The sequence below is a fragment of the Wyeomyia smithii genome, chromosome 2, assembly GCF_029784165.1.
Source record: "Wyeomyia smithii strain HCP4-BCI-WySm-NY-G18 chromosome 2, ASM2978416v1, whole genome shotgun sequence".
In the NCBI taxonomy this organism is placed as follows: domain Eukaryota; kingdom Metazoa; phylum Arthropoda; class Insecta; order Diptera; family Culicidae; genus Wyeomyia; species Wyeomyia smithii.
Window position 1 is genome coordinate 179,360,989 of NC_073695.1, and position 13,401 is coordinate 179,374,389.

General features: G+C 38.8%; 1 protein-coding gene across 7 annotated transcripts in view; it reads right to left on the bottom strand.

The window, feature by feature from the left end:
• The window catches only part of LOC129720935 (uncharacterized), a 233,423-nt gene that overhangs the window by 18,419 nt on the left and 201,603 nt on the right, over positions 1-13,401 (bottom strand). The gene's annotated exons all lie outside the window — the stretch shown is intronic.

Below are 13,401 nucleotides of genomic sequence, written 5' to 3' on the forward strand. Positions count from 1 at the left end.
ATAAATTGTGAGTAAACCTTAAACTTGAAAACAGAATACAAGAACAAATATACAGCAAAAAAATGACAATATTTTTCATTTTCTTTTTTTATGCTTTATCTTCTTTCTTCACCTCTAATATCACAAATTCAACGTTTTTTCAAAAACCCAATCAACAATGTTTATAAAAATATGTTCTGTTACCATTCTGTTACCATAATAAAAAAAAATTGGTTTTGTTTTTCATTTTTTTTTACTCTTTTTTTAGTCTTTTTCATCTTTATATCTCGATATCGTTGGTATAGTACCTGCTACAGTCCTGTAATTTGGGACTTTTCTTAGTTGGAGTGACTACTTTCTATGAAAAATGTAGAGAAAGCTTGATTCGAACGATTTTCGAGCACATTACACACTGCCAGTTTTGCTTCGAGCTGTCAATGTCATTTGTTCTTACGAGATTTACGAGAAATCAAACATAACGCCCATCAGCGATCATTTATTTTGTTCGACTTAGTCAAAACGAGATGCTCAATGTCACCCCTGAGTATGCAGGTGATACATTAATGCTTTCCCTAGCACGGCCGAAAAGATATCATTTCTAATCAACCGGGAATGCACTTTTTGGGTTATATAAGAGCGGGAATGTTATTTGCTCAATTTAAGTGCACAAAAAGTGAACTTTGCAATGCTCTCTGCACAGGTTACTCGTCGAAACAACAAAAAGCACGCCACTCGAAAATAGAGTAGAGTCCGAATCTTGGCTTTCTCTTTCTTTCTAGGAGTATGAGAGTCTGCTTTCGGCTCAAACAAATATCATATCAAATACCAATATGCAGCACGCAACAGCGTTGCGTGACTGAGAGTGCGACACCTCCTGCTATCTGCTTCAATTCAACATGAACAGAGTTTTGTTCCCTAGCCGCACAAATGCAATATGCAACACGCAACAGCGTAATAAACTGTTTCGTACCTGAAAGTTCTGCACCTCTTGCTATCTGCTCCATCTTATACGACAAGAACTCGATTGTCTTCTTCCCGAGCCGAAAAACGATAAAACGTGTTACTTTACTGTGTAGTTGAGAACTCCATCGATCCTGTTCCACTGTTTACCAACAATGACAAAATTTAAAAATAAAACGAAGCCACTTACAACACGAATTTATACCATTCTGTTCTCAGCTATTTTAGAATTTTCCTGCCAAAGCGGTATCTATTGAGAAAAAATAATAAAATCCAGTGAAATAGTAAAAGACAATGAAAATGGTAACGAGCGAAGGGTTGTAAATAATAGTTAGTTTACGTTATCAACAACTGTTACTTGTTGTCAAGGTGTGGGTAACCGAAATATCTAACCAATTTTTATCTAAACCAGAATTTCTTTACAATACAGATTTTTCGGAGTTTATCAACGTATGCGGTGCAAAAATGGAAAAATGTTAGCTTACTCGCCAAAACAGTTCTACGCCCTTGCGTGTGGCCTTCCGCAAGTTAACCGGAACATTCGCCATGGCGGCCGACAACATGCGTGTAGGCAAGTTTTTAATTCTTTCTTCGCTTTATTTACCAAATTCTCCTCAGTTTACGCGGCAAAATTGTTGGAGTAGATCTTACGCTTCAGGCTAGCCCAGAAGTTCTCGATGATACGCAGCTTGGGACGTTGGGCGGGTTTGCCAACATGGGTACCACTACGTCGATATTCAGCCGCTCCATCTCCTCCTACGATCGTTTCGAGTTGCGGGCCGACGCCAGATCCGGCCAAAACACCGCCTCTTCGGCCTTGATGAACGACGCAATTTCCGGCAGACACTTCGTACTTTAATGTTCCCCGGCCAATTTGAAGCGAAAGAAAAGCGGCTTTGACATCCCCTTCTCGCTGATTGTCAGCCATAGCAGCACCTTCTTGGGGAACTTTGTGTGTGAAATACATTTCACCTCGGTGCTCACTTCATTTATGGGGGAAGTGAAATACTAAGTGCCCTGCCAGTCGTTGCCAGCCAGGATGAGACCGGTTTCGTCGTCCATCACCACGTCGTGATTTGTCGACAAAATCGACTCGACCATCTTATTCAGGCGCTACCGCTGCGTCATTGCTTGCAGCTCCGATACTAGTTTTTTTTTATGCTAAAACAGATCTTTATTTGCTCTTAATGATACATGGTCATATAACTTTAAAAGCTATCAATACCTTTCAGACTGTCAGGAATTTCTGAAGAATACATTATGAATCTAATGAACGCTTTTAGTAGTCTTCCGACCGTTTGCTGAGGCTCTCCGTTTAACTCTGGGTAGTGAAAAGACTTGAATTGTTATTGATTTTGTTGTGTTATCAGTTGTAAGTTTCGTTGCGCCTCGTGCCAAATGTCTACTCGGTTGTGGCAGCTAGCAAATTTGTGTTCAAGCGTTTCGCGCTGCCCGCAAAAAGAGCAGTCCGGGTTGTCTCTCCTTTCTTGGTGGAACAACAGATCGTTGTGATAGTATTTTCCGTGGATTAGTAGAAAATATGCAGATTTTTCGTCCGAGTTTAAGAACTTATGGTTTATGTTTTTCCAAATTTTCCTCCAGTTTTTGTCAACTCGTGTTGTTATGGCTCCAGGTGGCAGGGATTGTATTTGAAACTGGTATATCTCCTTGGCTTGGCTTCAGGTTCATTTAAAAGGCGCTCTGGAAGGCTGTTTATCAACAGCTTAATGCTGTGAAGGTAGCTTAATTCATTTGGAATGTGGTCATGCTGCATGTAGTATGTAGCATGTAGTACTAAAGATTCGGTATCCCTCGATTTTAAGTAACGGGTTGTTAACAACGATTTTGCTTTTAGGTCTGGTGCATGTAAACCCAATCCTCCTTTACATTTTTTTCTAATGACATCGATGAATTTTACTCTCTGTGCGGGCACTCCTGCCCATAGGAAAAATCCTATTTGCTTCGTGAACATCGCAGCGTATTTGTTTGGTAGGGGTAATACGGATGCAATGTACCATAATTTTGAGCAGATAAATGTGTTTAGGATTACTTTTTGTCTGAGATTTACCAGTCTCGGCCTATTCATCCAGCGTAACGCGTTAGTAGATCGGTATACTTTTTCCCAGCTGGCAGACACAGTGTCTTTTATGTTATTTTTAAAAACTACTCCCAAAACCTTTATTGCGCTCTTTTTATTGAAACCGTTCCAGTTGGGCATTATCGGCCCGATTTCTAATGCTTCCGTTTTCTTAGATTTAGTTTTGCACCTGCGACTCTGTTGAATTGTTGGAAACACAGTTGTATCTGTTCGACTTTTTCAGTATTACGAATAATTATGGTTATATTGTCCGCGTAGGCAAATACAGCTTCTCTATGACCGTTACAAATTGCTACGATTTTATCTAAAAATGGCTGTAGATACAACACAAACAATAGCATGCTAAGGGGGTCTCCTTGGCGAACCGATCTGCTTATATGAAAAGGTTCGGTGACACGTCCGTTTATAATGAGTTGTGAGCGGGCATGGGGTGCCAAAGACTCTAGTAAGTCCACGAATCTTGTGTTAAAACCCATTCTCCTAATCGTTGAGAAAAGAAAATTGTGGTTGACCCTGTCAAACGCATTGCTAAGATCGCAAGCAATCAAAATTCCGCCTATACGTTCTTGTTTTGAGAGTGCACTATGATCTCGGATTGTACATACTGCTTCGAATATCGTTCTTTTCCCGTTGCTGCATTTTTGGTTGTGAGACAATACTTTGGTTCACAATAATTCTAATCTACATTTTAGAACTCGTGTTAGTAATTTATAGTCTACGTTGAGCAGGGTGATGGGTCGGTAGGTTTCAATTCCGTCGCCGCCTCCACGCTTGCGCACTAGCACAATGATACCGTCTTGTAGATCTTGCGTTACATGTCCGTTTTTTATTTCATTCAAAACTGCAGTAAACTCTCTTTTGATAATCGGCCATGTTTTCAGATAGAATTCTCTAGTGAGCCCATCTTTCCCAGGTGATTTATTCGTGGCAGATCCTTTGATTGCAGCAAACACTTCTTCCTCGGTTAAATCGTCCATAAGTCGGTTGTTTATTACATCGTCAGGTGTTAGAGTCCGGCTTGGAAGAAATTGGTCATTTGATTCTAAATTTTCTGCGGTGTACAAGTTTTTGAAGTATTGTAAGACATGCTCATGAATTATGGATTGGTCTTGTGTAGTATGGTCGTTTATTTGCAAGGATTTAATGGTTCTACTAGCTCGTTCTTTAAACTGATTTTCCACTTGATATATAGATATATCTTCTCCACCCAAAAAACCTGGCTTTACTGTTTTCATTGATTCGGAGAATGATTTCTGTTTATGTAACATAATGGCTTTTATTCTATTAATTTCAGCAGAGCAGTCTGTATCTTTGTGTCTATCATAAGCATGTTTCAGACTCGCATAATAGAATCCCATGGTGTTATTGAAACTCTGTGCTCTGAGGGATTTTTTCCATCGGAAAAACGACGCAATTTTATTTTTTGTGTATCTAAACCACCAGTTAGTCCATGTACGGTTTTTTTTTTTTTTTTTTTTTTTTTTTTTTTAAGGGGGGATTTGTTAGTAGCTTAAGTATTTATGATAAATATTAGTAAATAATGAGTATGTGTGTCCAGTCACAAATGGTGACTTCTCAACACTGTTAGAAATTTGTAATTTTAATTGTTAGGATTTGTTTGCTTTCGCAATTAGATTTAAACCTACTTGTCAGAAAAGGGGAAGTAAACTTACAACTAACTTAATTGCTAACTTATTGGTTATAAAGAGAGCTTATCGTAGCAATTGAGGATTGCAACGATTTTGGTCGAAAATTGTTAATAATTTTATTTGACATAGCTTCTAATGGTTCAACACCAGTAAGTCTATGTAATTCGAGTGGAGGACCAAGGAGGACGCTTCAAAATCATTTTCAGAATTTTATTCTGAATCCTTTGGAGCGTTTTCTTCCTTGTTGAACAGCAACTTGACCAGATCGGTACAGCATAAAGCATTGCTGGTCTAAAAATTTGTTTGTAAATCAAAAGTTTGTTCTTTAAACAAAGTTTAGAATTCCTGTTAATGAGAGGATATAAACATCTCGTATATTTGATGCACTTGGCTTGTATACTCTCAATGTGCTCTTTGAAAATAAGTTTTTCATCATAAATTAGTCCCAAGTACTTAACCTTGTCGGACCAACTTAAAATAACCCCATTCATCTTGACAACGTGATTATTGTTTAGCTTGAGGAAAGAAGCCCTAGGCTTATGCGGAAAAATTATCATTTGAGTTTTAGAAGCATTGGGAGAGATTTTCCACTTTTGCAAGTAGGAAGAAAAAATATCTAAACTTTTCTGCAATCGACTGCATATGACACGAAGACTTTTTCCTTTTACGGAAATGCTTGTGTCATCGCAGAACAATGACTTTGTGCATCCTGGAGGCAAATCAGGAAGATCTGAAGTGAATATGTTGTACAGGACTGGACCCAAGACTGAACCTTGAGGTACACCTGCTCTGACAGGAAATCTATCAGATTTGGAATTCTGATAGACAACCTGCAGAGTTCGATCAGTTAGATAATTTTTTAAAATTTTGATTAGGAAAATTGGAAATTTAAAAGTTTGCAATTTCGCAATCAAACCTTTATGCCAAACACTGTCGAATGCTTTTTCTATGTTTAAAAGAGCAGCTCCAGTGGAATAACCTTCAGATTTGTTAGCTCGTATCATATTAGTAACTCTGAGCAATTGATGAGTTGTAGAATGCCCATGGCGAAATCCAAACTGTTCATTTGCAAAAATTGAATTTTCGTTGATGTGTGACATCATTCTGTTAAGAATAATTCTCTCAAACAGTTTATTTATTAAAGAAAGCAAACTGATTGGTCGATAACTTGAAACTTCAGCTGGGTTCTTATCCGGTTTTAAAATGGGAGTAATTTTTGCATTTTTCCATAATTTGGGAAAATATGCAATTTTGAAGCAGCAATTGAAAATTTTCACTAAAAATTCCATTGTGCTCTCAGGGAGATGTTTGATTAGTATATTAAAGATTCCATCGTCACCAGGTGCTTTCATATTTTTGAAATTTTTAATAATTGATTTAATCTCATTCAAGTTAGTTTCAATTATTTCTGCAGGTGAAAAATTCTGTGAACACTCTCAAACTGCTGAGCAAGTCTTTGAGCCTTTTGTTCATTGGATACAAGAAAACGTTCACCATGTTTTAAAACTGGAATAGGCTTTGAAGGTTTCTTAAGAATCTTCGACAGCTTCCAAAATGGTTTTGAATACGGTTTCAATTTTTCAACTTTAGTCTCAAAATTTTGATTTCTCAGAAGAGTAAATCTATGCTTAATCTCTTTCTGTAAATCTTTATAAATAGTTTTAAAAACAGGGTCACGAGTACCGTGATATTGACGTCTGCGGACATTTTTCAAACGAATTAGAAGTTGAAGATTTTCGTCAATTATTGATGAATCAAATTTCACTTGAGCCTTTGGAACAGAATAATTCCTGGCATCAACAATTGCACATTTTAATGCTTCCAAAGCGGAATCAATATTCACTTCGTTTTGCAAATCAAGCTCATTATTGAAATTTCTCTCAATATGAGTTTTGTATCTTTCCCAATTAGCCTTGTTATAATTAAAAACAGAGCTCATAGGGTTTAAAACTGATTCATGTGATAAAGAAAAAGTTATTGGAAGATGGTCAGAATCAAAGTCAACATGTGTGATCAAATCACTACATACATGACTTTGATCTGTTAGCACCAAATCAATTGTTGAAGGGTTTCTTACAGAAGAAAAGCATGTAGGACTATTTGGAGACAAAATAGAATAGTATCCTGAAGAACAATCATTGAATAAAATTTCGCCATTGGAATTACTTTGAGAATTATTCCATGAACGATGTTTAGCGTTAAAATCGCCGATTATGAAAAATTTCGAACGATTTCTGGTGAGTTTTTGTAAATCACCTTTAAAATAATTTTTGAGCTCGCGTGTGCATTGAAATGGTAAATATGCTACGGCAATAAATAAAATCCCAAGTTCAGTTTGAACTTCAATTCCCAAAGTTTCAATAACTTTCGTCTCAAGATGGGGAAGAGCACGATGTTTGATTCGGCGATGAATAACAATTGCAACTCCACCGCCGGAACCCTGAATCCTATCATATCTATGAACCACGTAATTGGGATCATATTTTAATTTTATGTTAGGTTTCAAAAATGTTTCAGTAATAATTGCAATATGCACATTATTTACTGTTAAAAAATTAAAAAGCTCATTCTCATTGGCCTTCAATGAGCGAGCATTCCAATTTAATATTTTAATTGTTTAATAGTAAAATTTGTGCCTATTTGAATGGCTTCAAACATTGATTTTGCCTGCAACATGGCGTTCATAAGATCGAACATTGCCTGTTGCAAAAAAGAAAGTTTACCTGCCGTAATAGGCCCCAGGCAGTTGGCATTAGAAAAAATATTTTCGGTAGCAATATTAGCTGGAGTGATAGGTGTATAATTATTCTCTAGCGTGTTTTGCTTACCCATATTAACGGTCATTTTCGAACTACCAACACTAGGCGGTATAATGTTCGAACTACCTGTAACCTGTGCATAAGTTAAACGGGTATGCAAAGGAGTAGGTAAACTATGCGTCACTGGTACGCTTGGAGAATTTTGTTTTGAAGTTGGTTTTAATTGAGAAATTGAATTTTGTTTACCTTACCTTGCCTCAACAATTGCTAAACGGACTGGGCATTGATAATAATTTGACATATGGTTGCCGTTACAATTCACAACGTTCCTTTCTCTGTCATTCTAATGAGGGTGTTCGATGTGCTTCTGCTGAGATCTTTGGGATGAGCCCCTTCTTCGCTCTCTACTTGGTTATCTTCGGTTTGGTGTTGCTTGGGTATTGCTGCTGGTTTGGCTTTCTTTAATCCTACTAATGGTCGGAACTGCCGCTTCTTGACATGTATGTCCATGTTCGCCAAGTACTTTTTCACTGTTTGACTGGTTGCACCGACCTCCCGGCTAAGCGCATGCAGCACTATAGCCACTTTTCCGTCGGTCTTCCTCTGCAGCGTCCTTCAAAGCTTCTTGTCGCTCAGGGTCGTCAGCCGTCCGGAACTAGGCTTTCATTGCTCTGATTGTTGTCCAATATTAACCGGTGTTTACGAACCGCCGTACGGTGTTCTTTTTCGACACGACGGAGTACCGTTCTTTGAACGCGCACACTTCTGAACGGAGCAGCTTCACTATTTTCGCCATCACGGGAAGAGTTCTACTGATTGAACTGTCATTTTTTTCTGCTGACTTATGGGTTAACATGATTGATACTGCATACGTTGTTTCGTCAGTGCGTGTAAAGGCAAACCCATGAAAATTGGGCAATATCATTTTTTACCGCAAACGTTCAACGTAGTTCAACGGCTCCATTAAAAAGTCTATATTTTTTTAATTCTGGAATAGTTACGGTATACAAAATAAGTGCTTCTAGCATAAATAGCCTGACTTGGCATCTAGCAACCACCCGCGAAACCTATTGACTGAAATGTGTTTAGTAGCACGCTTAAAATACACCGTACTGCCTGTGAGAAACAGAGATTAATAGCTTTGGTATTACATTTAACTGTGGTCAACTGACCTTCTATTTATTAGACACAGACTTCGCGATCAACTGTACACAGGCCATAAAATTTTAATATTTCAAACGGTTTCTCTCAACGTGAATTAGAACCTGTGATTCTAATATTATAGTGTGTCAATGTGAACAGAACGAGAATGAGATGATAACCCATATGAAAAAAATACTGAACTCCACTGAACCGCTGTAAGAAGGGGAAAGCTCTCATGTGGAAGCGGAGATAACTCCTGACAAGTTCAAAGAATTGACCTTGCAGACTCACAATCCGCTTCTAAACTGAAAGCGGCGTACGACTCAGTTAAGCACAATGAATTATGGCAAAATACCTCCTCTGCATGACCCGTACTTGTTGGGTTTGTGGCGTGAATGAAGAGCCCAATCGGCGGTGTAAGAGAGAAATAGTGGAGGTGAAGGCCAGTGATGTCGCTATAAAAGTGAAGTAAGTAATCGAAGCCTTGGGCTGTCAAAATTTCGAATTTCAAAGACTACAGTAAATGCGTTTCTGACAGAGTCAACAAAATACTTTGAATTGTAAGTATGAACCAGCCACAGCAGCGAGTGCTGTACGGTATGGTGTACCCATCTCAAATTTCACGGATTCAAGGAAATGCTCAAAATTGTCGATGGAAAGACTGCGTTACACTACGCTATCCAATATATTTTTTCTCGTTCTACCACTTTCCTAAGCCTATCTAACCTTCCTTCCTACTCGTTGGATTTTCCTGCAAGGCCCCATTTCTTGCAGCTTCTCCACCTTTCTTCTCAATTTCCGCAATCAGTTGTTCAATGCCGTCTCTGCGTTTTGTGCCTTCCGTTCCTGCATCGCGTTTTCTTGCAGTCTTTACCGCCAACTCTCTGCTGCAGAGCGTAACCGGACCGAAAATCAGGATGCTGCTGGCTTACTTAACTTTTCATCTTCTGCTTAGCTTAGCAAATTTAAAATTACTGTAACGCTTGATTTTTCGAGTACAAATGTACAAGTCAATTCCCCTGTACATACTCATTTGTCTAGTTCATTCCAATTCCTAGAGGTCACTGCCCTGGCCCCGTCACCAATCATTGCCGATCGCGTTTTCGTCACCTCCGATCGACTGTAATCGGTCTCCCGGTCCTGGGTTTCGCTTGTTATGAATTAAATGGGTGGGAAACCCAAAACCCAGTGGGTTTCTGCCATTGATTTGTTTGTGTGTGCTGAGAGTGCCATACCAACAAAAACCAACCGTTTCCTTTTCTTCTTAAGCAGTAATATCTACCAAACAAATTTTTTTCTTGACATTTTTTTTTTGGCTTAAATCATACTAAACTTATCCTAGAATCAAAATCTACATCACCCAAGTACTGATCTAAACTCAAAATTCGTTTAAATCAACTTTTATCGAACAACTTTAATACTCCAAAATCACATTTTGAAATAGAATACTTCTCTCAGAAGGTTTGGCTACATAGGGATGTAAAATTAAAAATTTAAAACCGAAAAAAGTGAAAAATATGTCCCATTTCAAATGCTAATAAATCGCTTAGTATTCGATGGATTTCCTTCGTTCTTGCAGCAATAGATTGGAAAATCTTCTAAGGGGCAATCCACATACCACGTGTCAGCTTTGGGGGGGGGGGGGGGTGGATAATGTCCACGGTCCATACAATTTTTTTAGAATTTATATGGGCAGTTGTCCACGGAGGGGGAGGGGGTGTCAAAATCGTTAAAAATTTGTCCACGTGGTATGTGGTTGGCCCTAAGATTCTTCTCAAATGAAGATAATTGTAATTTTATTATTCAAACTATTGTACTATTGAAAAGTCAAGCCTTGTCAAAACGAAAAATTCGACCTCTGATTGGTCGTTATATGATTGCTTCCCAAGCACAGTCGACAAAATCATATACCTTGAAATTGGCCTATATAAGAGCTTGTTTCAGCCGAAGCCGCTCATAACAGTTCTAGACAGCGACAACACTGCCGTAATCTCGCAGAATGACGTAAGCGCCACTATGGGGTTCTGCCAATTTGTTCGGTAGTTGTTACTTATTGGTATGTTGCATAAAATCAAGAAAATAAAATGATGTATGCACCATTTCAATACAAAAGTGACAAGTAACCCGTTCGTTTTTGGACCGTATTGAAAAACTGATCAAATGGATGTACGTCATAATGTTATATCACGGTAGAACAGCAGTCATCCCTTAGCAGTAGCAGTAGCAGTGCAGTGGATACCAGCGATAGCGGATAGCGGCCACAGCTGTGGCGTAGCAATGAATAGCGCACTAGTTGCAGCTGATCTCAGCATCGATAGCAGCTGGGCCAGCTGATGCAGGGGCAGCGTTACCACTGGCAGCGTATAGCGGCCACAACTGTGGCATGGCTACGAATAGCGTAGCAGTTACAGCGAGTATATCTGACCATGAAGCATTTATGCAATAATTGAATGAAAATTGCAATTGCAGCAATCGGCCTTTTTCGAGGCTTCTAAATGTTTTTGGAAGAGCTTAATGAATGGTTATTAATAAACTGCAACTGAGGTTTTTTGCTGCTGCAAATGCACAGCAGTGTGATGTTTATTACGATTTGTTGATACTGTGCATAACAAGCGTTATATACGAAACAAATCCGATTTCAAACAGAAAAGTTCGGCACGTTCTGCTTAGATGCTGAGTCTATTTTAGGAAATTCACAATACTTCATTAACAAGGATGTAACATCTTGAAGAAGACGGTTAAAGTTTGACATCCCAGCAGAATTCCGACCTTCATACTTATGTCTACCATCGGCAATATCAAACACGCAACAATTTGCTTTAATGCGACACGGAGACGGGAACATTTTTTTCTTCCAAGCCGCACAATCCGGCACAATACATATTATTTTGTTGCCTTAATGAGAGCTCTATCGGTCCGGCTCGACAAAATGTCCACAAGAAATCGTTTTTGTACATCCGTGGTACGAAACTGAGAAAATCTGTAGGAACTGAAAATAAAGGCGGGTCCAGAATGAATGAGATGTATTTTTCGTACATGAGTATTACGACATACGAATTAAAATTTTTCGAACGTTGTAGAATGGTATAACTGGAAATAATTTAGCCACACCAGTTTTTCCGGTTATATCATTCCACAACGTTCGAAAAATTTATTATGTCAGAGCGGATATCGCACGCTATCTGACCATGAAGCGTTTATGCAATAATTGAATGAAAAGCAATAATTGAATGAAAATTGTAATTGCAGCAATCGGCCTTTTTCGAGGCTACAGAATGGATTTGGAAGAGCATAATAAATGGTTATTAATAACTGCATCTGAGGTTCGATGCTGCTGCAAATGCACAGCAGTGTGATGTTTATTGCGATTTGTGGATACTGTGCTTAACAAGCGGGATATACGAAACAAATTCGATTTCAAAACGACTGACACGCAAGCAGCCGGGTTATCTGTCTTGTAAAAGTATTCTACTTCAACCTTGCGGTCGTGGCTTTGCACACAACCCTCCTGTGATTTTTATATGACATATTCTTCTGTTGGAATTTCGACAACTGAAATGAGGGGGCCCATAACCCTGAATCCGACTCTGATCACAGTGATGTGTTGTTCAACCTTTGTAATAAAATAAACTGACAAATAATAACTTAAAATCCTGTCCTAGTGCGGAAAATGTTTTTAAAAAATATTTAGCTATAATTTTTCATTTTTCCGGTTTGAGCTCTTATAGTGCACCTGTGTTGACCAGTGTAATGTACATATAACTAATGTACAGTAAGGTCGTTTTTTACGCGGTTTTTTTTTGCGCGGGTTGCTTTCCTCCATTACTCAAAAACGGTACTCAACCTCATTTCAATCACGTTTTCCGTTTTAGGCCACGAGTAATCATTTATCAGTTTTCAAAAAAATTCACAATTTTTATGTGTAAATACTCAAAATTTAAAATATTGCATTTTGGTCTCTAGATTGGCCACTATCATGTTCAACCACAAATTTGGAACGCATCCCCCGCATAACAAACGACCTTAGTGTAATACCCAATCGATCTAAACCAAGTAGAAGAAAGCCAACGAAAAGCTACTAGGAAAATACCTCTCCAGAAATGCCTTCCCTCTACAAATGTACTGTAACGTTAAAACATCTCCAAGTTGTACTCACTAGTACTAGTAACTTCCCGACCTAATGGCAATGGTTCCGCTTCCCTAATTTAGGCTCAGGCACGATAAGCTTTCATGCTCGAATTCCTACTGAGGAAGCAGCGTGAATCGGCAAGGCTCGCAAAACAATGTCCCGAAGAAGAAAAAGCAATAAAAATCAAACCAACGATTCCGGAAAGCACAACCAGTAGACACCCGCGAAGACAACGAAACTGGTATGAGTGGCCTCCATCGATTGGCAGGCGGGTTGCAATCGGAAACGGGGAGCAAGCCGCAAGAGTTAATCATAAACCGCTTTCATCTCGTGCTTCGTTTGATTTTCATGCCATCAATTTTCCCGCTACGTATTGTTTTAAGATAGGGATCAGTACGGTCGTCGTTAGTTCCATGGCGTGGTTTGAACCGACCTTAGCAGGAGGGATGGTTTTTATTGCGCTTCGAGAAGATACACCAGAAGTTCACAAAAAAGGAACGCTCCATACACGAGGCTGATGAACTGAACGGAAACCGACAACTGAACGGAGACAGATCCGTTTTATTGACGAAGTTGACGAGGCAAGCAGGCAGTACGGTGAATTGGCTTATGTTTGTTTCCGTCACACAATGCGGTTTCGATCGTGCCTTGTCTAGTAGTATTTAATCAAAGTGTCGTTTATTT